We start from the raw sequence: 22,311 nt of genomic DNA, 5'->3' as shown, positions 1-22,311 counted from the left end.
AGTGTCCTCCGAGACAGGGTGGGCTCAGCCCTTTCTCTGCAGACGGGTTATGGCAGAGGTCCCAGAGCCAACAACGTGTCCTTCACGGGCTCCTGTGTCTCTCTAACAAATATCAGGGAGCTCTGAGTGGGACACCCACCAGGGCGCCTGGTCTGCGAAACAGCTGAGAATGAAGGGCCTTGGCTGGGTTTATCCGGCTCCCACCGGCCCACCCTGGGCAAGGTTGCAGGGTCAGAAACTCCATCCCCCTGAAGGAGTAGATCTGAAATCCCACCTCCTAATGATTCATGCACCATCTTCACTATTTTTGCCATGTCTGAGTTCCACCAGTACTGTTATTTAATTTAAAAAAAAATTTAAGTCTATTATTTTATTCTTTATCATTTTCAAAAGTATCCACAGAAGTAAACGGTAAAACCAGTATCCGTGTATTATACCTGGAGAGTCACCATAACAATAAATACAATGAATGCTCATCAGCAGTGAGGAGGAACAATCGACAGCTAGCTCCCAAGTGGATGAGTTTCACAAACAATGCTGAGCTGGACCCAGGTGGTTTCCTTTGTGGGGCTGGTATGAAAACAGGCAAATCGAACCCATGCTGTCAGAAGTCAGGAGAGTGGTCAGGCTTTGGGGAGAGGGGACAGTGACTGGAAAGGGACAGGGGAGGGAGAGGTCTTGAAACCCAGAAAATTCTGTGTATGGAGTTTCAAAAGTAACAAATTCTGTTTCTTGATCTGACTGCTGGTTCCACAGGTGGTTCAGTTTGTGGTCATTCACTCAGTTTAACGCCCCTGACGGTGCTAAACCTCAATATTTAAAAAGTTAAAAGTGAATAAATAGAAAGGCAGTGAACACATCATGTTGCATATTGAATTCTAGAGAGACGCCATGGCGGCTGCGGGCTTGGTCCGCTCCCTCCTGTTAAGCAGAGAGTGTGACAGCTGTTCCAGGGGGCGTCAAAGGGCCGCGGCTCCTTGCCAGCGCTTCGGAGGAGCTCGGGACAGGAAATGACTTCCTGGCTGTGTGATCTTGAAGCGTTGTCCAAGCACTCGGGAAACCTGAAGGAGGCAGCTCCTTTCCAGCTCCAGGTAAATGATTAAAATGAGATAAGGGTGGAGGGGACCCCGCGTGTGAGCCCTGGGGGCGGGGCAGGCTGACGATGGGGGTGGGGTGGGATTGCGCCCCGCAGATGTCAGAGCTGACCCCTCACCCCGGAGGAGGGGGTTGGGAAGAGCCTGAGGGCGGGTGGGGGTGGGGGTGGGGTGGACGCGCAGCCTCTGGGGCCTCACCCTGTGTGTGCCCGGGACTCGCCCAGCGGCCAGCTGGCCAGTGGCGTGGATCTTGGCTGCTTACCCACCTGGATCTCAGGTCTGGCCTAGAAAGTGAGCTAGTAATTCCCGCACGTTCACGGGGCAGGAGTGCCTGAGGGAGGGATCCAGTCCCCAGTCTGGTGTCACCCGAGTGGCCCCCCCACTCTCCCTGGAGACATCACAAAGCCTCACCTGCAAGGATGGGCCCGGGACCCAATGCCCTGAATGCCCACCCCCAATGGCTGAACCAAAGCCCCCTCCCAGCGCCTCCCAGTTCCCTCCGCCTCACTCAGGGGGCTCCTCGGGCAGCTTTAGTATTAACGTTAATGATTAAATCCCAGGTTCTCCATTAACCCGCCGCCGGCCTTTGTCTCCGGGCCGCCTGGGAGCCTCCGCCTTTAAAATGCCACATAAAAAATGATAGATGCCCCTTGCCTCTCTCCTGGGATTCGAGGGCCCTGTTTCCCTGTAAAAGTCGGGGTGGGAACGCAGAAGCGCCCGTGAGGCTGGGGCTGCGGCCGCGAAGGGGGGCGGCTCCGCCGAGAGCAGTGCCTGGGCTGCAGAACTTGGCGGGGAGGGTCGGACCCGGGGACCCAGCTGCCACCGCGACCCGCAGGGACGGCGCCGCGCTCAGGCAGGGGAGGATTTGGAGACCTGTATCTTTGCTCAGGATCACGTTGGTGGCTATAAATATCAGCCACAAGAAGAACGCTTGATCTGTCCCCCTGGGCAAACGTTAGAAGGAGAATTGAATGAGAAAGGATGTAGGCACCGTTGGTAAATTCTGAATTCTGCACCTACTCAATTCAAAGGTGTGGGCGCGGAATGTTCAGGAACCAGAAGCCTCAACATCACCAGCCAGCTTGTTAGTACCCTTGTTAGAGCCTGGCCTCTCAGGCACAGGATCAGACTTGGAGCTTTAATTAACTAGATGCCCAAGCGACTGGTGTGCACATTACAGTTTGAGAAGCCACGTCCACATGACCAGGGATTCTGGTAACAATAGTAACAACACTGTGTAACACGTGTTGAGTGTCTATCATGAGCCAGCCTTGTTCTGAACACCTTAGGTAATTGTTCTGTTTAATCCTTACAAGAGGCCAGAGAGATGCATCGTTTTGCAGCTGAGAAGGTCGAGGTCCAGGGGTGGTTGGTGCTGAAGAAGAGGTCACACCGGTAGGGAGCAGAAGCCAGGTGCGGACAGGCTCACATGCGAGTACCCACACACACCCCTTCTAGGTCAGCTCCACGTGTGTGTCCATCACAAGGCGAACTGATCTTTTTGGAATGACCGGGAGCCAACTCCTGGCAGCTTTGTGTGCACCCAGCAGAGGGGGATTAGTAGCAAGCATGCTTGGTCACCGAAAGACATGCTCCCCATGTCACCCATCTTCATCTGCTGGAGACAGACATGTGGCACGTCTCCTCTCCACACTCCAGCCTTGAAGAATACCAGTGCTAATATAAGCACACACAAACATACACACAGCCCACTACACTCGTACCCCCCCCCAAGGTCCTCTGTGGCTCCATGCAAGGGTTAAGTTAGGGCTCAGCCACTACATAAATCTGTGTTTATCTGCTGCAAAGCAAGCTATTTAGGTTTCTGATTTACAATCCTCGGTTTTCATAAAAGTCAGTCATTCCCAGTAAAAGAATGTGGGTTAGATTTATAGGATCTGCGTTAGTCTTTAAAGCCCTGAGCTGGTCTATGACTCACCCTCCATAATGTTTTTGCTCTAGTCCGGAGATATTCATGTGCAAAGAGAAAGATTCAGATCTCTGCCCTAAAATATAAGACTTTGGGGGGGAACTAATTATAATGGCGTCAATTGTGCTATGCTTGTAAACTAGCCGTCAGCGGGCCCCCCTGGAGCCTGTTTTCCAGGGGTTTTATTCCACAATAAAAGGCGCTCTGGTTTGCAGCTTGGTATATAAGACCTCCACTGGTATGAGCGAATGTTTTTTTCCTAACCAAATCATTAGGAATAAACAGCCCACCAGTGGAAAGGCAGAAAAATTATAAGCAAGGAAAATAAATCTTGGAATGTTTGCATTTGGTGACTTTTAATAAAATTGGTCACTTAGCCCAGCAACCCAACTGGCTAAATGGAGCCAGCCTGGTATTTTTATTTTAATTTGAGTTTGTGTTTTGCCAGTGTGAAACGGGGTCAAGGCCAGACACCATGAAAAAAAGGCTTTGATGTCTCCTTGAAAAATATTTTGCCCTGTGACTTTATGGAATTTCATGTCCTTCTCCCCCTCCCTTCCCCCAGCCCCCAGCTTGACAAACTGCATGTCTAACCCAGGACCATCACACATAATAAAACGTAGCCATCATCAACAATCCTCATGCCAACTCTCCCCTCCCCCAATGAAGGCAGCATCCAAGGCAGAATGTTTTAACAATGCAAAATAAAAATGCTGATCCAGATAACCGAGTATGATTAAAGGGGATGGAGGAAACCAGCCTTTTCAAGTTTCTCCAAAGCAAAGCCAAGGTGGGGGGTCCAAGTGTCAGAGGAGGGGTTGGGAAGAAGGTCGCATGGTCCGGGCTGATGGCCGTTTCAAATAGAACCGGGTTAGGCGGGGAAAGTTTGCCAGAGGTTGAGAAGCAGAAAGGGCAGGTTTAGAAGGATGGCAGAGAACAATGAGTCCCAAGTAGAAGCAAGGTCCCCTTACCGAGTATGTGAGGGAGAAAGATGTGGTTAGGTGTATTTGTAAGAGCCTTAATTCAGTCGCAGCGTGGGCACAGCACAGATTGTAATGGTGAAGTGAAAGAGTGCAAAGTATTTGCTGTTGGTCACGGTCAGGGAAGCTTTTCTGTGGACCTGCAGGTGCGCGCTAAGGCCCCCAGGTTACACGTGATTACCCTCGACCTTTTCCCAGCCTAGTGCTGGAGCACATCAGTTGATAGGGGGTTTCAGTGCAAGGGAGCAGCGCACACAAGGATACCACGTGGGTCCCCTTCATGTTTCAATGTAGCCAAGACAGAAAATCCTGCTGGGCCTTCTTCCTTTATTCATCTTCACCTTCCGCTCAGTGTAGGTTATTATGGTAGACAGGCTCTCTGGAGCTCTCAAAAATGAACAAAATATGGTGCCTGCCCCTGAATTGAATGGCACAGAGACATGGACAGACCACTCCAGTACCACATGCGGGAACAGATGAGATCAGTGATCTGAAACCAAGGAAGACTTCAGAGAGGAGGTGGTGTTTCTATGGCCCTTAAAGACTCAGTAGTAATTTGACACGTGAAGGTGTAGAGCAAGGTTAGTCCAGGGAGAAAAAAGAATGAACAAAAAGCATGGATCAAAGTAGGAGGAGGTTGGCCTGTTTGAGACACTCAGAGGCTTTTGTGGTTTTTTCATGGGACACGCGAGGTGTCTAGAGGCCTGGAAAGGGGATCAGGGCCAGTTAAGGACAGCCTCTCAGCCTTGCTGAGGACTCAAGACTCGAACCACCGAGGCTGGGGCCTGTGTCTTTACTTGTGGCTCCAGAGTATATTCCTCCTCCCTCCCTATTATAGCACTTTTCACCCTGCCGCACAACTTCATGGTGCCTTCCCGACTAGGTCATGAGCCCAAGAGTCTCTGTCCCTGTGATGATCCCAGTCCCTAACACAATGCCCAGCACATAATAGACAGTCAAGACATAGCAGGTGAAGAATGAATGAAATGGCGTTTTCATGCTAATGAGTTGAAGGTTTGTAGTGGCCACCGATAGCTTGCATGTTGCTGGGCTTCAGAGAAGTTAGACTTTGGGACTAGGGTCGCCTGCAGCAGGGAGAAGCAGGGATCTGTTGGGATGGCAGGCAGCTGGGGGTTGTGGTCCACTGGGAGTCAGAATTGGAAGGGATGGAGACGTCAGGATGCAGAGAGGTTTAGAGATGATGGTGATGTGAGAAGTGCAGTGAATGAATGAATGAATGAATGAATGAATGAATTCAATTAGAGACATGTTGCATTTGAAGTGTGCTGTGACTCCAGATAGAGTATTTGTGGCCGTCAGGTAGAAATTTAGCTCAGAAAAGTCTGCACAGTGAGGTCTGAAAGACAGTGCAGAGTAAGCCAAGCTCGGGACCTGGGAGGCTGCCCATTTTTCAGGAGACGGAGCAGCAGACACTAAATCTGAAATTCCATTGTCTGTGATCTTCATGTTCTCTACCTATTTTAGTTCAAATCACTTTGTACTCACAGTGGGTCAGGCAGTTTTCCCTCTGACCTTGTTTTGATCTTAAAGCTCCATAAATCGGGGGCCTCTCCAGGCATGTGAAATGCACACCCCTCTGGCGCATTGGGAAACAGCCCTGCTGGCAGAAACCTTGAACTTGTGTCACGTTGTGAAAAACAGTCCTGGGTGAGGAACAACCCGCCCCTCTGTGGTCTCCTCTCATCGGCTCTTTTGCAGCAGACATGAATTATCTGCTGTGAGGGCATCCAAAGCAGGTGCTTACTGCTCACATGTTGGAGCTGGTTGGGAGGATCCAAGCGTAATGAGCAGAGGGGCTGGCCCTCGCATCCAGGGAGCAAAGACACAGAAATGCAACCAACTAAGGTCAGCAGTGAATGTGATAAGAAAAATGGCCATCAGGTTGGAATGAAGGGTGGGAGGTATGTTACAAACTGGGGGAGACTGGCCTAAACTTGTGCCTGGGAGGAGAGAGTATGTCTGGCCATACCGAGTGTGCCAATCAGGAAGGCAGGGTGACAGAAGGCCCCCCTGGGGAGCCATGTCTGGCTGCGGCCAGGGCCACCATCCGGACAACCATCCGTAAAGGGCCTGGAAGGGTGGAGAGAGAGTCAAGGAAGCTGGCCTGGCTCAGGACACCCACATAATTTAGAAAACAGAAGTTTCTGTTAAGCTGGACCCTGAGCCAGTGGCTGCCTCTGACCTTCTGTCCAGGTCACATCTCTAGCCAAATAGTCTTTCCTCTGGGCAGGTTGTCTGGGATACTGTGAGGTCACTGGGCTACTCGCACCCAACCCCAAAGGGGAATACAGAACAGAGTGTCCTCAGCCTCCCCACTGGAGATGTCATAAGTGCCCAGGGTAGCCTCAGGTCCAGCCCCAATGTTGCTCAAGAAACTTCTGGAAACTGTGCCTCAAACCACCTGCTCTGGTTGCCACGCCCTGCCGCAGTCAGCGAGGCCGCAGAGAGGTGCTGGCCTCCCTCGGCAGCGGGTGCATTTGCACCCCCAGAGGAAGACATGCTTTTGCAGGAAGGAGCCTTGCGGAAGTCAACAGAGGTTGCCCCCACGATGAGTAGGCTCCTCAGGGGGGCGGGGGCCACTGTAGAAGTGACGGCTCCATGGAGGACTGGCGGACTCCTGGGGCTCTGTCCTGGTAGCAGTCATGTGGCACGTTTCAAATAATTTTAAAAGGAATGTTTGTTCACATACCATGAAGCTTACCATTTAAACCATTTAAAAGTGTTCCATTCATTGGCATTTAGTACATTCTCAGTATTGTGCAACCGTCACCACTACCTAGTTCAAGAACGTTCTCATCACCCCGAAAGGAAACCCTGTACCCGTGAAGCACTCACTCCCCGTTCTCACCCCCACCCCAGCGCCTGCTTTCCGGACATTTTCTATAAATAGAATCATACGAGATACAGCCATTTCTGTCTGACTTTTTCACTTGGCATAATTTTTTCACGGTTCATCCACATTGTAGCATGTGTCAGAACTTCATTCCCTTTTATTGCCAAACAATATTCTACTGTATGGATATATCACATTCTGCTTACCCATTTATCTGTTGATGTACATCTGAGTTTCCACCTTTTGGCTATTGTGAATAATGCTGCTTGCAAACATTCATGTACAAGTTTGTATCTGAACCCCTGTTTTCAATCCTGTTACCTAGGAGTGGAGTTGCTGCGTCATATAGTAATTCTATTTTTAACTTACTGAGGCGTTGCCAGACTTTTACATGATCGAATGGCTGCGCTGTTTTTACATTCCCACCAGCGATGTCCGCGGGTTCCGCCCTCTCTACGTCCTCACAATATTTGTGATTTTCCTTTGGTTTTGATTGTAGCTGTCCTAGTCTGTGGGAAGTAGTATCTCATTGTGTTTTGATGTGCATTTCCCTGTTGAATAAGGATGTGGAGCATCTTTTCATGTGCTCATTGGCCGTTTGTATACCTTCTTTGGAGAAATGACTATTTGAGTCCTTTGCCCACTTATTAACTAGGTTGTTCGTCTCTTTACTATTGAGTTTTATACACTCTCTTAGACTCTTATCAGATCTATGATTTGCAAACACTGTCTCCCACTCAGCAGGCTGTCTTTTCACTTTCTCGCTAGTGTTCTTTGATAGACAAAAGTTTTTAATTTTGATAAAGTTCACTTTATCTGGGGTTTTTTTGTGATAGAGACAGAGTCAGAAAGAGGGACAGATAGGGACAGAGAGACAGGAAGAGAAAGAGATGAGAAGCATCAGTTCTTCGTTTCGGCACCTTAGTTGTTCATTGATTGCTTTTTCATATGTGCCTTGACCAGGGGGCTCCAGCAGACCGAGTGACCCCTTGCTCGAGCCAGTGACCTTGGGTCCAAAGCTGGTGAGCCTTGCTCAAACCAGATGAGCCCGCACTCAAGCTGGCGACCTCGAGGTCTCGAACCTGGTCCTCCGCATCCCAGTCACACGCTCTATCCACTGCGCCACCACCTGGTCAGGCTCTGTTGTTTTTTGTTGTTGTTGTTGTTGTTGCTGATTGTGGGTTTTTTGGTCCTATCTAAGAATCCATTGATAAATCCAAGATCATATATTACGTTCTAAGAGCTTTATAGTTTCAGCAGTTTTATGTCAGACAGGAATATTTTCCAAAGGTGTGTGCGGATGTAAAGAAACCAACCAGAAATTGTGCAGGACTCGGGACTAGGTAGGCGGGGGCACTGTTACCGCCGGGTGGAGCTGGAGCTGGAGCTGGAGCTGGAGCTGGGGCTGGAGCTGGAGCTGGAGCTGGAGCTGGAGCTGGGCAGAAAGCCCTGCGCCTTGTCCTTCTGCAGAGGGATGTAGTCACCCACAGGCCCCCTGGGGTGCGGGAGGACCAGGCATGCCTCTGTTTCCTGATCTTTGCGGGTGCTTCTCTTTGGTTGAACCCTACCAGAAAGGAGAGGGCAAGGAGCCAGTAGCTACAGTTCCCCCGGGTCAGAATCCTGGGGCACTGAGCAGTGCGGGGAAGGTGAGAAGAGTGGATGGGGAAGGTGGCTGGTGGAATAATAGCCCCCAAAGACAGGCAAGACCTAGCCCTCAGAACCTGTGACTGCCTCACAGGGCAAAAGGGACCCTGCAGACGTGGTTAAAGATCTTGATTTGGGGAGATTATCTTAGATGATTTGGGTTGGCATACTCTAACAACAAGAGTCTTTACAAGAGGGAAGCAAGAGGGTCATTATATGGAAGAGAGAATCGAAGCTGCCACTGCTTTGAAGATGGAGGAAGAGACCAGGAGCCGAAGGATGCAGGCAGCCTCGAGATGCTGGGAACGGAAGGACACAGTCTCTCCTGGAGCCTCCAGGAGGCCCTGAGGACCCCCTTGTTTCAACTCAGTGAACCCTATTTTGGACTTATGACCTCTAGAACTGTAAAATAATAAATTGGTGTTGATTTAAGCCAGGAAGTAGGTAGTAATTCATTAAGGCAGCGATGGGGAACCAGCGCAGCAGGGGTGGGTTGAGGCTGCCCCTGGGAAGAACTCCCGGGGGCCCTGTTTGATGAGTCCCCGCCCCTGGCGGCAGCATGCCTGCGGGGGGCGGAGGGGAGATTGCATTGCGCAGGAACGAACTGGGGCTCACACCATCCTGGAAGGTGGTGGGCGATTCTGTGCGCGGCCGTTGTCTCTGCTGTTGAGTCAGAAGCCGGTTCGGAGAGCCAAACCCGCAGTGAGGAAAGCGATCTGGATGGAGGGAGGAGAGCACAGATCCACTGAAACCCGCCAGGGAAGCTGGGACCCAAGCCTGTCTCTGGTGCAGCTTGGATGGCGCAGAGGACCTGCTGGGGAAATTGTGCCCTGAGTCAGAGAAGTCACGGGCTCCTGGCACAGGATCTGGAGAGGTCGAAGGCAGGCATCCAGCAGGAGCTGGTGAAAATGCTGGCAGATGTGCTGTCTTACCGCGACAAAAGGACGCGGCAGAACAGAGGCCACACGCGTGAGCTGCCGCAGCGTCCTACTAACCTTCAGAGCACGGAATGGCTGCTGCCCCTTTGAGCTTTCCAAATTAACCCCAGGTGTCGCCTGTGGTCAGTTCTAACCCAGAACCTCACAGAGCAAAGGGAATTATGGAATCATGGTTCCAGCCTGGCTAGGTTAACGTGCTTCAAATTAGTGGTGTGCAAAGGTCAACCTTCACATGCTTACTACATAGCAGGAACCCCAGCTCATTATCTCATTTAATCCCCTTCCATTTTCTAGTCAGGGAAACGGAAGCTCAGGATTACATACCTCCCCAAGTCATGCAACTGCTCCGAAGATACACAGATGGCCAGAAAGTGCATGAGAAGATGCTCAACCTCATTCTCCATTACAGCAATGCAAATGAAAACCATGATGAAGGGCCTCTTCACACCACTAGGATGGCTGTAACGATAATAATAATAATAATAATAATAAATAAAAGATGGACAAAACAAGAGTTGGCAAGGAAGTGGAGAGATTACAACTTCCATGTACTGCTTAGTGGGAATGTAAAATGGTCCAGCACTTTGGAAGACAGTCTGGCAGTTCCTCAAAATGATATGCAAGCCCTGGCCTGTTGGCTCAGTGGTAGAGCATCGGCCTGGTGTGCAGGAGTCCTGGGTTCGATTCTCGGCCAGGGCACAAAGGAGAAGCGCCCATCTGCTTCTCCACCCCTCCCCCTCTCCTTCCTCTCTGTCTCTCTCTTCCCCTCCCACAGCCAAGGCTCCATTGGAGCAAAGTTGGCCTGGGCACTGAGGATGGCTCTGTGGCCTCTGCTTCAGGCACTAGAATGGCTCTGGTTGCAACAGAGCGATGCCCCAGATGGGCAGAGCATCGCCCCTGGTGAGCATGCCGGGTGGATCCCGGTCGGGCACATGCAGGAGTCTGTCTGACTGCCTCCCCGCTTCCAACTTCAGAAAAATACAAAAAAAAAGGGGGGGGGGAATGGTATGGATACAGTTACCATAGGATCCAGCAATTCCACTCCCGTTCACATACCCAGGAGAAATGTAAGCATGTATCTGTGCAAAAACCTTTACACAAATGTTCATGGCAGCCTTTTTCATAAGAGCTAAAAGAAAAATGGAAACAACCCAAGTGCCCGTCGACCCATGAATGAGTATAAATAAATTTGGTATATCCATACAATGGAATATTACTCAACCATAAAAAAGAATGTGAAGTGCTGACATGCTACAACATGAATGAACCTTGAAAACATTATGCTAAGTGAAAGAACCCAGACACAAATGGCTGCCTATTGTGTGTTTCCATATATATGATGAAGTGCTCAGAATAGGCAAAGCCATAGAGACAGCAAGCAGAGTGCAGGTTGCTCAGGCTGAGGGGCTAATCGAGATAGGGCTTCTCTTTTGGAGTAGTAAAAATATCCTAAACTTGATTGTAATGACGATGGCACAATGTTGTGAGTTTACTAGAAACCATTGGACCTGACCTGTGGTGGCGCAGTGGATAAAGCTTCAACCTGGATCACTGAGGTCGCCATTTCAAAATCCTGGACCTGCCTGGTCAAAACACATATGGGAGTTGATACTTCCTGCTCCTCCCACCTCCACTCTCTTTCATTCTCTCTCTCTCTCTCCTCTCTCTATAAAAATGAATGAATGAATTAATAAATTAATTAAAGAATAATAAACCACTGAATTGCATGTACAATATGGGCAAATGACATGGTATGTGTTTATATCACAATAAAGCTGTTACCGGTAAAGAGCAAAGGACAAGATTTAGCTGGGGTGTTTCTGAGTCCAAAGCCATGATTCCCACTCTCAGTAACAGCGGATCCCCCAACTTCACTGAGAGAAAGGATTGCATGTGAGCTCGTTAGACATGCAGATTTTCTGGCCCACTTCCCAGAGTCCAATTCTGTAGACCTGGTGCAGTCTGGGAAATCTCCAAGCTCAACAAGACCAGGTGAGTCCAGAGCAGGCGGTCTGAGGTCACACCTGGAAAATCACTGTCCTCTGCTCTACAGTAGGAGGACCTCTACATCCTACATGGGCATCAGTCAGTGAGATAAGCAAAAGTGGACATGTCAGAGGCCCATTTTTCTATGGAGGGTGATTCAGTTTTCAGAGGTTGGTAGAGGGAAAGGAAGGAAGGTGAAAAAAAGACATGAAGCTCATGAACTGGGAGATGTATTGGAGGAAGAGATTGGTGGAGCGCTGGGTCAGAAACCTATCCAAGGGAGGGTCTGGCAGGGGGACCAGGAATGTCAAAGGTTTGTGTAAGTTACTCCAGAGGAGAGAGAGAGCAAATACACACGCTAGCCAGGTTTACCGCCTGCCTGGGGCTTCCGAGATGACTTGCTTCATGTTCAAGTGCAATCCTTGAGAGAAAGAGAATTTCAGCGAACCAAAGGCAACGTCAATTCTCCGGGGCTCCTTTTTGAAGAACTAATCTGAACAAGCTTGGAAAGCACCCAGAGTGGAGGTTAAATTTCAGTCTTCTTGGGCTGTTACATCTTTGTTCCCTTACCTTCTCCTTGAAGTGGGAATGATTGATGCTTAAGTAACTTTGACTATTGAATAATGTTTATTCAGACTTGCAAGGGAACAAGATAGGGCTTAAAAATGAGGTGCACATTTTTCTTTGAATGGCACAAGTAGAGCCTTTGAAAGTCAAGTGTATTCCCAGTTGCGCCGTATAATAAAGAGAGAGAGAGGCCAGCGGGCCAAAGGTCTCCCGCAGATGATCAATGGGCAGGAGTTAAGTGGAGCTCAAAGAGTCTCATGAAGCCACCTGAGCTGAGGCCCCAGGATATAAATATTGACTGGGGCCAGGATTGCTCTGAGCATACCTGGGCGAGTCTTTCAACCCAAGAGCTGGAGGGCTTTGTAAATAAGCTTCGAAAGCTCTGAGGAAAGGAACAAGTCATGTCCCCATATTCCAACTCTCTACCTGCACCCTCTCAGAGGTAAGTGGAGCCTGGCAAAGAAAGGGGACCCCCCAAAACACACACACACACGGGGCGGGGGCAACTGATCCTGGACGGACCCACTTTCTTCTAGGTGTGGGTGTCTTCCGGTCAATTCGCTCCACTTAGCCTGTCATGGTGGCCCACAGGGCTCAGATCAATTCAAAACACACCCAGAAATCTGGCTTGGTAAGTTATTATTTGATCTTAAAATCTAAAAATACAGAAGCAAAAAAGCAGGGAAGAGTAATTGCTTAACGTGTCTTCCTTTTGCTAGGATGCACTAACAATGGGATCGGTCATCTTTGAATCTGTGGATTAAAAATGGGACAAGTGGCCCTAGCCGGTTGGCTCAGTGGTAGAGCGTCTGCCTGACGTGCGGAAGTCCTGGGTTCGATTCCCGGCCAGGGCACACAGGAGAAGCGCCCATCTGCTTCTCCACCCCTCCCCCTCTCCTTCCTCTCTGTCTCTCTCTTCCCCTCCCACAGCCGAGGCTCCTTTGGAGCAGAAGATGGCCCGGGCGCTGGGGATGGCTCCTTGGCCTCTGCCCCAGGCGCTAGAGTGGCTCTGGTTGCTACAGAGCAACGCCCCGGATGGGCAGAGCATCGCCCCCTGGAGGGCATGCCGAGTGGATCCCGGTCGGGCGCATGCGGGAGTCTGTCTGCCTGCCTCCCCATTTCCAGCTTCAGAAAAAAAAAATTAAAAAAAATAAAAAATAAAAATGGGACAAGGAAACTATACTGTCCTGGCAAGCAAGGGAAGGTTAGAATTTTCTGGGCCTTGGGTGGTAGGTCCATCGATGAGTGGTTGTGGAACATTGTGAGGGAACAGCCCTCTCCTGGGGTGGGAGGTGGTGTATGGAAGGCAGACTTCCTTCTGCATGCTCTCTCCCACCCACCCACCAATGCCTTGGCCCCCTGGGTCTGGAGAGGAAGGAGGTGCCATGCTATGCTGAGCGGGCCAACAACCTGATTGACAGCCATTCCCACCAACTGCAACCAGTTAGGGCTCAGGCCCACAGTGATGGGGAAGGAGGGATGGAGGAAACGGTTCAGAGCTCCAGAAAGGAACTCCGGTGCTGGGAAGGACTCGAGACCCTTGAGCTGGCCTGTCTTTGAGACTTTTAGAGTTAGGAATCGGAAATCCAGAACGCCGCCATCTTTAATTCCTTCATATTTCAAGCATTTATATGCTCAAACCTGTGAAAAATCTCCACCATTTCCTTTGAGCGAAGCAGAACTTTCCCTGTGCACAGGCATGGGGCATCAGCAGAAAGGGAGATTTAGGAGACCCAAGCAAGATAACCCTGAGAGGGTTGAGAAGAGGGATGGACGTGGCGATGTCCCCCACCTGTGCCATCAACCCCTGGCCACTCATCCCTTCCCATCCCTCGAGATTTTTTTTTTTTAATATTGAGATATAATTCACCTTTTAAAGTGTACAGTGTTCTTTAGTATGTTTTCAGATTTCCACCATCACCACTATCTAACTTCAAAATACTTCTATTACCCCCAGTAAAAACCCTTACCCATTCATCCTCACCCCTCCTGCCAGCCCTGCCCAGCCTCTCCAGCCTCCCAGTAGACGAGATGACCAATAATCGCCTTTCTGTGTCTATGGACTTGCGTATTCAGGATATTTAACATAAAGGCGTGCAATGCCTAGCTGTTTGTGACTGTCTTTCATTCAGCATGTTTACAAAGGTCACCCAGGTTGTAGCAAGAGCAGTATTTTGTTCCTTCTTGTGGCTAAGTAACAGTTCTTTGCACGGACACACCACAGTCTGTTTACCAGTTCATCATTTGATGGACCCTTGGTTGCTTCCACTTCTGGACTGTTGTAAATAATGCTGCTATGAACATCTGCATACACTTCTGTAGGATTTTATCCAGGGATTTTTATTATTCCCTCCCTGCAGGAGCACCCAGGTTCAGTGCACACGAGAAGCAAAAAAGTTCACCTCAAAGGGCTCAGTCTGACCAAGAAGGCACGGGGAAGTGGGGAGGACACTTCCATTTGCTGAGTGTCCACTGGGCTCAAGGACATACCCAGTGCTGTGTGATATATTTCCCTCTTTAGACAAGATGACTTTTACAAATGACAAATTAAAAAAAATTAACCTAGAATACATAACTGTTGGATTCAAAATTTGGGGTGACTTCCCTGGTACCATCCTACCACATGCAAAGATGTCTGATTAAGGACAAAGGTCAAGTGTCAAATGATAGTCCAGTTCTTCAGAATGACTGATCAGAAAGCTAGGAGGAAGCTTCCTGTCTTGGTGGGGAAATTGGAAGCCATGTTTTGTGACTTTCTCAAGATCACACAGCTGGAAATCACACAGGTGGCAGAGCATGGTCTCCATCTGCAGGGGAGGAAGCTGGCGGCATCCTGAGATGTCAGTACCACTTCTGTATTTGTCAGAGTTTAAGTTATGTGTCAGTAACAAAAATCCCCAAGTCTGTTTGGCTTACAGGAACAACAGCTTCATTCTTGCACGTGGTGATTGCTACACGGTGGCCCCTGTGGCTCTCCTCCCTGGATCTTCTCATCCTGGGACACGTCCTGAAGGTGAAGCCTGTGGTCAGGATATTGTGTTCTCTCAGCAAAGAGAAGCGAACAAGAGGCAGAGCTGTGCCATCAATTACTCTTAAAGCTTCTCAGACATGGCTTCTGTCATCTCCGTCTTTACTCCATTGGCCAAGTCTGGAACAGGAGCAGGGAAGTGTCCCCTGGGGTCACATGTCAATGAATGGGGACGTGCAGTCCTCTCGCAGGGACGGCAGTAGCTGAGAACATTAATGCGATCGACCGCAGCTTCCAGCAGGAACGGAGGAGTTGTAATCAGTAAGCCTTACACTGCTGCAAAGCATTCCTTCACTTAACAGATCTTTATTAAATATCCCCTAAATGCCATCTACTCTACAAGGCCCTGGAGACTTAAACAAATATATTTTCTGTCCTCATGCAGTGTACAGCTGAGAAAGACCGAGGTTAATTATAGAAGTACAATGCTGGGATTCTGACAGGTGCCACAGGGGAAAGGCAATTGGTGCTGTGCGTACATTGACCTACTCAAGGGGACCAGAGAAGCCCAGCACCGTGATCACCACCGCAGACACAGCTGGCTTCCTGGGCCCTGTTTTGACACCCACCTCACCTGGTTGCAGCTGTGGGTTTGTCTGTAACACCATTTTGTATCAGGAGCTGGGTGGCCGCAAAGCTGGCTCACGTCGGTGTGGCAATAACCAACCCCAAAGGCGGGCAGGAGGCACCTGATGCTTTCTAGAGGGACGAGGGAGACTGATGGCCAGAGGGTCAGGATGGGTGAGGATCCCCTGAGGTGGCTGCTAGTTGCGGTGTCAGCAAGGAAGGGAGTGGCGAGAATACAGTTTCACCTTTACTATCCTGCTGCTGCCTGTCTCTGGCTAGGTGTCAGTCTTCTCATCTGCCGAATGGGGGCAATGCACATCTGACTCCCAGGGCGGTTGCCAGGGTGTTGGGAGATAGAATAATACTCCACCCCAGAGATGACCACGTCCTAATCCACAGAACCCACGAATATGACCTCCCGTGGCAAAAGGGATTTTGCAAGTAGGAAGGGCAGGTGGGAAGGCGAACCTGGAGAACCCAGTTCGTCATAAGGGGTCTTCGACGAGGGAGACGGGAGGGCGAGATCAGAGCAGGAGATGTGAGACAAGCAGACATCAGAGTGACCTTGATGAAGGGACCGAGGGCCAGGAAATGCGGGCCGCCTCCAGAAGCTAGCAAAGTCAGGGAAACGGACGAACAGATGGGAGGCGACCCTGCAGATGGAAGGCGACCCTGCCACACCTGATGTTAGCCTGTAAGACCGTGTTGGACGTCTAAGCTGCAGAGCTGTTGGATAACAACTTGTTTCAAGCCATGCCGTTTATGATAGTTTGTTATGTCATCGGTAGAACACTAATACCCAGGTTAAAGTAAGATCGTGGCCTGCAGGGTCTATCGGAAGCATTCCATTGCTCAGAGGCATGGGGGTGGCGGGGGCTGCTCACCCGCTGCCACGTCCCCACAGATGAGTTTGTCAGATTGACTCCTTATCTGTTTCAGGCACCCCATAAGTGGATAAAACTCCAAAGAGCTGCGTGCTCAGGTCACCCCTCTGGCGTCCCCTGAATCAGTTCTACGGCCCCTCCCAGCAGAGGGGGAGACGGAGGGGCAGAAAGAAGAGCCCCTCTCCTGTCCCCTAGCTCTGGAGTCTCTGGGGGTTCTCCGTGCTGGTGTCACATTAAAATAATTCAGCCAGCGGGCCCCACTTTCAGAGCTTCAGATTGGCTGGGTCCATCATGTGGCCCAGGCAGCAGCATTTTTAACCACTCCAGGGGCGTCCTGTGTGCAGCCCGAGCAGGGAGCGGGTGGCCAGGGGCCATCGTGCTAGTCAACGGGAGAGTCACCCCCCTCCCTTACAGGGATGCTGGTGTCCAATTTCTCCCAGCTCCTGCCGCCGGGCTGGCGTCAGCCTTGCCCACTAAGCCAGCTTCTCCCAGACAGGCAGGCTCAACCATAAATTTTAATTCAAAACTTTTCCTTTTTATTATTCTCAAATGCTCAAGGCCCTGCCGGTGATGAGAAGCTCTTCTCACACTGGGATCTGCAGAAAAGCAGAGAACATCTCCTCGAATTGAATTCCCCTTTAACAAGTGCTCGTATTTCAGCAGCCCCCACTACCCTGTCTGTACACACCCACACGTGCCTGCGCACACACACGCATGTACACACACATACACACACACATACACACACACACATACACATTCAGCTGGTTATTCTTTGCCTCTGTGGATACTGTTCTATCCAAAGTGCAAGGCCAGCGACTTCGCTCTACTTAGCTGTGTGGCAGCTCCTTCTGGGGCCAGGTGGTAAGAAAGTCCAGATAATCATGGATAATGGAAGTGCTGACAGGTACGGGCGCAGGACTCCACCTGTGCAGCCCGCCTCCCCAACGAACACATGTAACCTGTTGCGGCACGAGTTATGGCTGCTCCGCATCACATGAGCTCACCTGCATTCCCAGGTTGTTTTCGGTTCCTGACGCCGTGTGCCTGAGGGTGACTGAGCCCCTTCTGGCTGGCCTCCCTCTGGCAGTATTGAAACCCGACCCGAAGCCTTGCTTAGCACCTGGAGACTGTTGCATGGCCTGAGCCTGGGAGGGCCAGAGTCCATCCCTGAGGTCACATGGCGCCCCAGGCAGCGGCCACCTTGGTTCAGGAACCCTCAGGGAGTCCCATGGTTCTGGTGAGCTATAAAAACTGATCTAGTGGGTCTGGGGCTATGCATTTCTAACAAGCTCCTAGAGGATGCCCACGCCTTGAGTACCAAACCCGGGGGTTTCGACTGGTGCTGGATCTAGGTCCAAACCCAGGTACAGCTTGAGTAGAAACCCCTCTGGTTTATAGGCTGAAAAGCTACAAAGAACTATGGGGTACAGTGGACCGACATCACAGTGGCATGACCCCACTCATGGCCGTGGCTGACACGCAGTAATGATGTCACTCAAAAGCAGTCAGTGGGGGAGGCCTCCCTTTCTACTTCTGTTTTCCAGCCTCTACTCTGCGCCACACACACACACACACACACACACACACACAGTCCCCTTGCCGGATCCCTGGTGGAGTTCTGTAGACTGGGCGTGACTGTCCCAGTTGCTCATGGCTAGGCAGCCCGCAGAGTCCCTTCTCTCCAGCCTGAGTCCCCTGCCCCCACCCAGTCCCTGACCTCTGATTCCCACCCCCTCACAGTGGGACCCAGCGATACCCATCATCATCAGAGGCCCAGCCCCGCAGTGGCCTCCGCTGCATGGTCCCCGACCTTCAGGACCTTTAAAGAACGATGGTCACGTTCCCTAAGCCTCGCGGCACTTGTACATTTTCTGTTCCGCGCCTTCCCTTCCTCGTCGTCTCCCTTGCGGGCTTCTGAGCACCTCAAAACAAAGCACCTGCCAGGCATGTGGGCGGCGTCTAGCCAGTGCTTGTTTGAAATATAAATATGGCAAGTGTCTGGTCCCTCTGGCTTCCCCTGTGCACAGGGCCACCTTTCCTTAACAAGGGCCAAAAATGCAGTCTGGGTCAGAGCTGGAGGCGCCACGGGGCAGAGAATCACTGCGAGGAGATTAGAGGAGATTGATGGAGAGCTAGCTCGCACTCCAACACTCCCCCTCCGTCTGCTTACCCAAAGAAAACAGGCCCAGGTCTGCGCACGCAGGTCTCCCCGGGAACCTGGCAGGTGCATGGGAAGCTACCGGTGTGGAGTGTGAGCACTGCGGGCCTCTTGACAAAGTCATGACCGGAGGTTGGGGTCACGCCCCGATCCAGGCGTCCTTCTAAGGCCCTGGGGCCTGTGGTGCCCTGTGAGGCCGCACTGCTTTTGTGATAGGACAGGTTCGTGTTTCTTACATCTCTTGTTTTCTTTGGGATGTGGGGCAGGTCTGTGAAAAGGGGTTTGCAGGCCCTGAGCATTTGCATTTGGGGAAAATATTCTCTGTTCTAGCAAAGGGATTAAAATTCATCCCTGCCTAATATTGGAACATGTTTTTAAATATCATATAAAAGTAGAAAGTGAAGGTTGACTTTTAGGTGTAATATGCTGCTCACAAAAATTAGGGGCTATTTCAAAATGAATATGAAACGATAAAAAAAAAGAAGCATTTGATTTTTTTTTTTCATTTTTCCGAAGCTGGAAACGGGGAGGCAGACAGACTCCCGCATGCGCCTGACCGGGATCCACCTGGCATGCCCACCAGGGGGCTATGCTCTGCCCATCTGGGGCATCGCTCTGTTGCATCCAGAGCCACTCTAGTGCCTGAGGCAGAGGCCACAGAGCCATCCTCAGTGCCCGGGCCATCTTTGCTCCAATGGAACCTTGGCTGCAGGAGGGGAAAAGAGAGACAGAGAGGAAGGAGAGGGGGAGGGGTGGAGAAGCAAATGGGCGTTTCTCCTTTGTGCCCTGGCCGGGAATCGAACCCGGGACTTCTGCACGCCAGGCCGACGCTCTACCGCTGAGCCAACTGGCCAGGGCCTTGATTTTTTTTTTATTAAATAAGAACATCAGAAAAGCAAATGATACGTCTGAGAAAGTTGTTTGGTTATGCAAATGAGATGCAAAACCAACCTTTATTTCATTGGTGGAAACACCCTATACAAAAGGCTGTAAGTACTGGAGCATCTGCACGTTCCCTGATCCCCTCATTTTTGTGAGCAGTTATGCTTCGTTGATGTAAAATTCAACACATAGTCGTATCAGTTTTGTTTTTCCACTCCGTCTTTGAGGGAGGGGATCTGGGTACTAAGTAAGCCCAATGTAGACCCTTCCAGGCGGGGCTGGGAGATGTCACTCTCCTCTTCTTCCCTTACCTTCTTGGACAGGCACCAGTGCTCAGCTAATGGCTTCTCTCTTCTGCCTCAAAGCCGGAATCTTCTTCCAAGCTCCAGCTGAGCTGGGAGGGAGAGGAGTAAGCCAGAACTCAGAGATAGAGTCCAATCCCTAAAGCCACCAGGACGTCATGAGGACCAAGAAATCAACTTGGGGCTTTGCACTTTTCTTGAAGAGGGTCCCTCCAGTTGCTGCTTTCTGATGCTGTACAAGCACAGAGCCCTTTCTAGGGGACCTGGCTTGTGCTCAGAGGGAAGTTCTGTCCCGTCCCCCGTCCCCGTCCCCCCCCCCCCCGCGTGGCTCACGCCCAGGGGCCATCCCTGCCCATCTCTGGCCCCTCTCCCCCTCTTCTTTCCCCTGGTGTATGAGCTTCCTTAACCCCAGGTGTCTTCGGTGCAGGAGCCCTGCCAGACGCCCCCGGAAACACGTCTGCAGCCTGCAGCCTCCTGACCCGGGCCGGGCCGGGCAGGTGCACGCCCAGGCGGCCGCCGCCACTCCGCATTCCGGGGAGCGCCGCATCTTCGGGCTGGCTCAGACAAGCAAGTCTCCCGCCAGCCAGCTCCGGATGCACAAACAGGGGCCGCTCCCTCTCCTTCTCGGCGGGGCCTAATTGCAGCCTGGATGTGTCAGGAGGGACCGAGGAGAGCGTGTTAACAAGCCAGGAGGCTCTCGTGCTGAGTTCTTTGGCACTCAGGACGCCCGCGCCAGTGTGGGGCCCAGCGCAGAGACAGCAGCGCAGGGACAGGAGCTAATGAAGCTGTCAGCCCTCCCGGGAGCCCAGTTCATCTGTAATTACGCTCTCTGATCTCAGAAGCGCCTCGGGCACTCCGGGGGTGCTGGGACGGGAGGGGGGAGCCACTGATGGAGAAGCTGACCGGGACTTTTAGAATGAACTTTCATGAAACTGACATCGACACGGGTCTTGAAGACACCGCCTCCTTAAAAAGAGCCATAAACCGTGCCTAATTCTAACTCATTCTGCCCTGTGGTCTGAGGAGCTCCGATCGGCCGGCCCCAGGGGGTCCTGACTTGCTTTATGTAGGTCAGGGGACCCCTGTGTGGCACGATTTGGGGGGCCCCTCCTTTGCTCTCGCCCACAGACACACCAGGGGTCAGCTCAGTGATGCCGAAACTCCAGTAGCCCTTTAATCCTGGTGTTTGGACATCGGAAGCACCCACATCCTGTGTTTGCCTTAACGGACCCCACCGTCAGTGGGACAGAGACCTGGACCCCCAACTGGTATTTCTTATAAACACTCAACAAATCAAAACGACCTAATATTTGAACCCAGTTTTTCAAATGGGTAAACTGAGGGCCAGAAAGTGTTAAGGACTTAATTCAAGGTCACGCAGGCAAAATGTGGCACAGAAGACGGACCTGCATCCAAGCCCCTCTGGCCTCGGACCCAGCAGACTCTGCCATTTATAAGACATGGAATAAAAGGAAAATGCATTTGTCAAGTGTCGGACGCACAGGCTGGTCCTGGGGAAGGGCGCCCCACACGAAGGGCAGGGCGGGAGCCCCAACGTGGTTCCCGTCACCAGCTTTGGTCACATTGTGATTTGCTGACTGTTAGAAACATCCAGGTTGGGGATCTAGCCATGCTCCAGATGATAGGTTACAAGAGAAACTCTCACGCCAATGAGCTGACATCTGCTAAGCTCGTCCCTGTGCAGTAAGGGGCCCTGCTGACAACCAGTTCTGGTCTGGGCTGGGCACAGGCTCTCCCAGAATCCCTTTCTCCAAACAGCCCCGCATAACTAAGTAGCAGCAGCTCATCTTTGCTCAGCCTTTGAAGAAAACCAGATAACGCAGGGCTCGACCCAGGTTAGGCCATGGCGATTTCTTTTAAAAACAAAGAAGGAGACAGACAAGAATTCCTGCCTGAATCCGTTCACCCTGTCCCTGTGGCCAAGCCCCAGGAATTCTGCCCTGGCTGGGAAGATCCCAGGCCTCAGCACTTTTCTGAGCTCTGGGGCCACGGCCAGAGGCTCCGCCCCTGAGTCTCCTTCCCAGAGTGGCAGCAAGGCCTGTGGGATGGAGCCGGCCCTCTGGAGCCCCAGATCTGTAGCAGGAAGCAAGGGGAGCTTGAGACTCTTTATTTTTATCACACATGATAAAATAGAAATAACTACTGCCTCATCGAATTTTAATAAAAAATTGAGTTAAGGAATTTAACTCGGTGCCCAGCATGGAATAAGCCCCCCCCCCCCAAAAAAACCGGTCATTATGAAAACAAAACATTTCTGGATATAAAAGTATTGTAAATAAATTTAGAAAACACTGACAGGTACAAAGAATACAGTTAAATTCATCTGTACTCCAAATCTCAGACATGCTACCTTATGGATATATATCCTTCCAGATTATATTCTACCCATAAACTCAGTTTATATATATGTATATCATAAACTGGGTATGTCTGCATCACACATCATAAGTGAAATAGATATGGTCACAGAACT

At 51.0% G+C, this 22,311-nt stretch overlaps 1 long non-coding RNA gene across 1 annotated transcript; it reads left to right on the top strand.

Annotated features, from left to right (window-relative positions):
* The first annotated feature begins 889 nt into the window (after positions 1 to 889).
* On the top strand, positions 890 to 22,073 carry LOC136310188 (uncharacterized). Its single transcript, XR_010726526.1, has 2 exons — positions 890 to 1,091; positions 20,245 to 22,073. It is a non-coding gene; the product is annotated as an uncharacterized lncRNA (long non-coding RNA).
* Positions 22,074 to 22,311: the final 238 nt, after the last annotated feature.

The sequence above is a fragment of the Saccopteryx bilineata genome, chromosome 7 (assembly GCF_036850765.1).
Source record: "Saccopteryx bilineata isolate mSacBil1 chromosome 7, mSacBil1_pri_phased_curated, whole genome shotgun sequence".
NCBI classification, from domain to species: Eukaryota; Metazoa; Chordata; class Mammalia; order Chiroptera; family Emballonuridae; genus Saccopteryx; species Saccopteryx bilineata.
The sequence above is the reverse complement of the archived record's forward strand: the minus strand, read 5'-3'. Positions and strand labels throughout refer to the sequence as shown.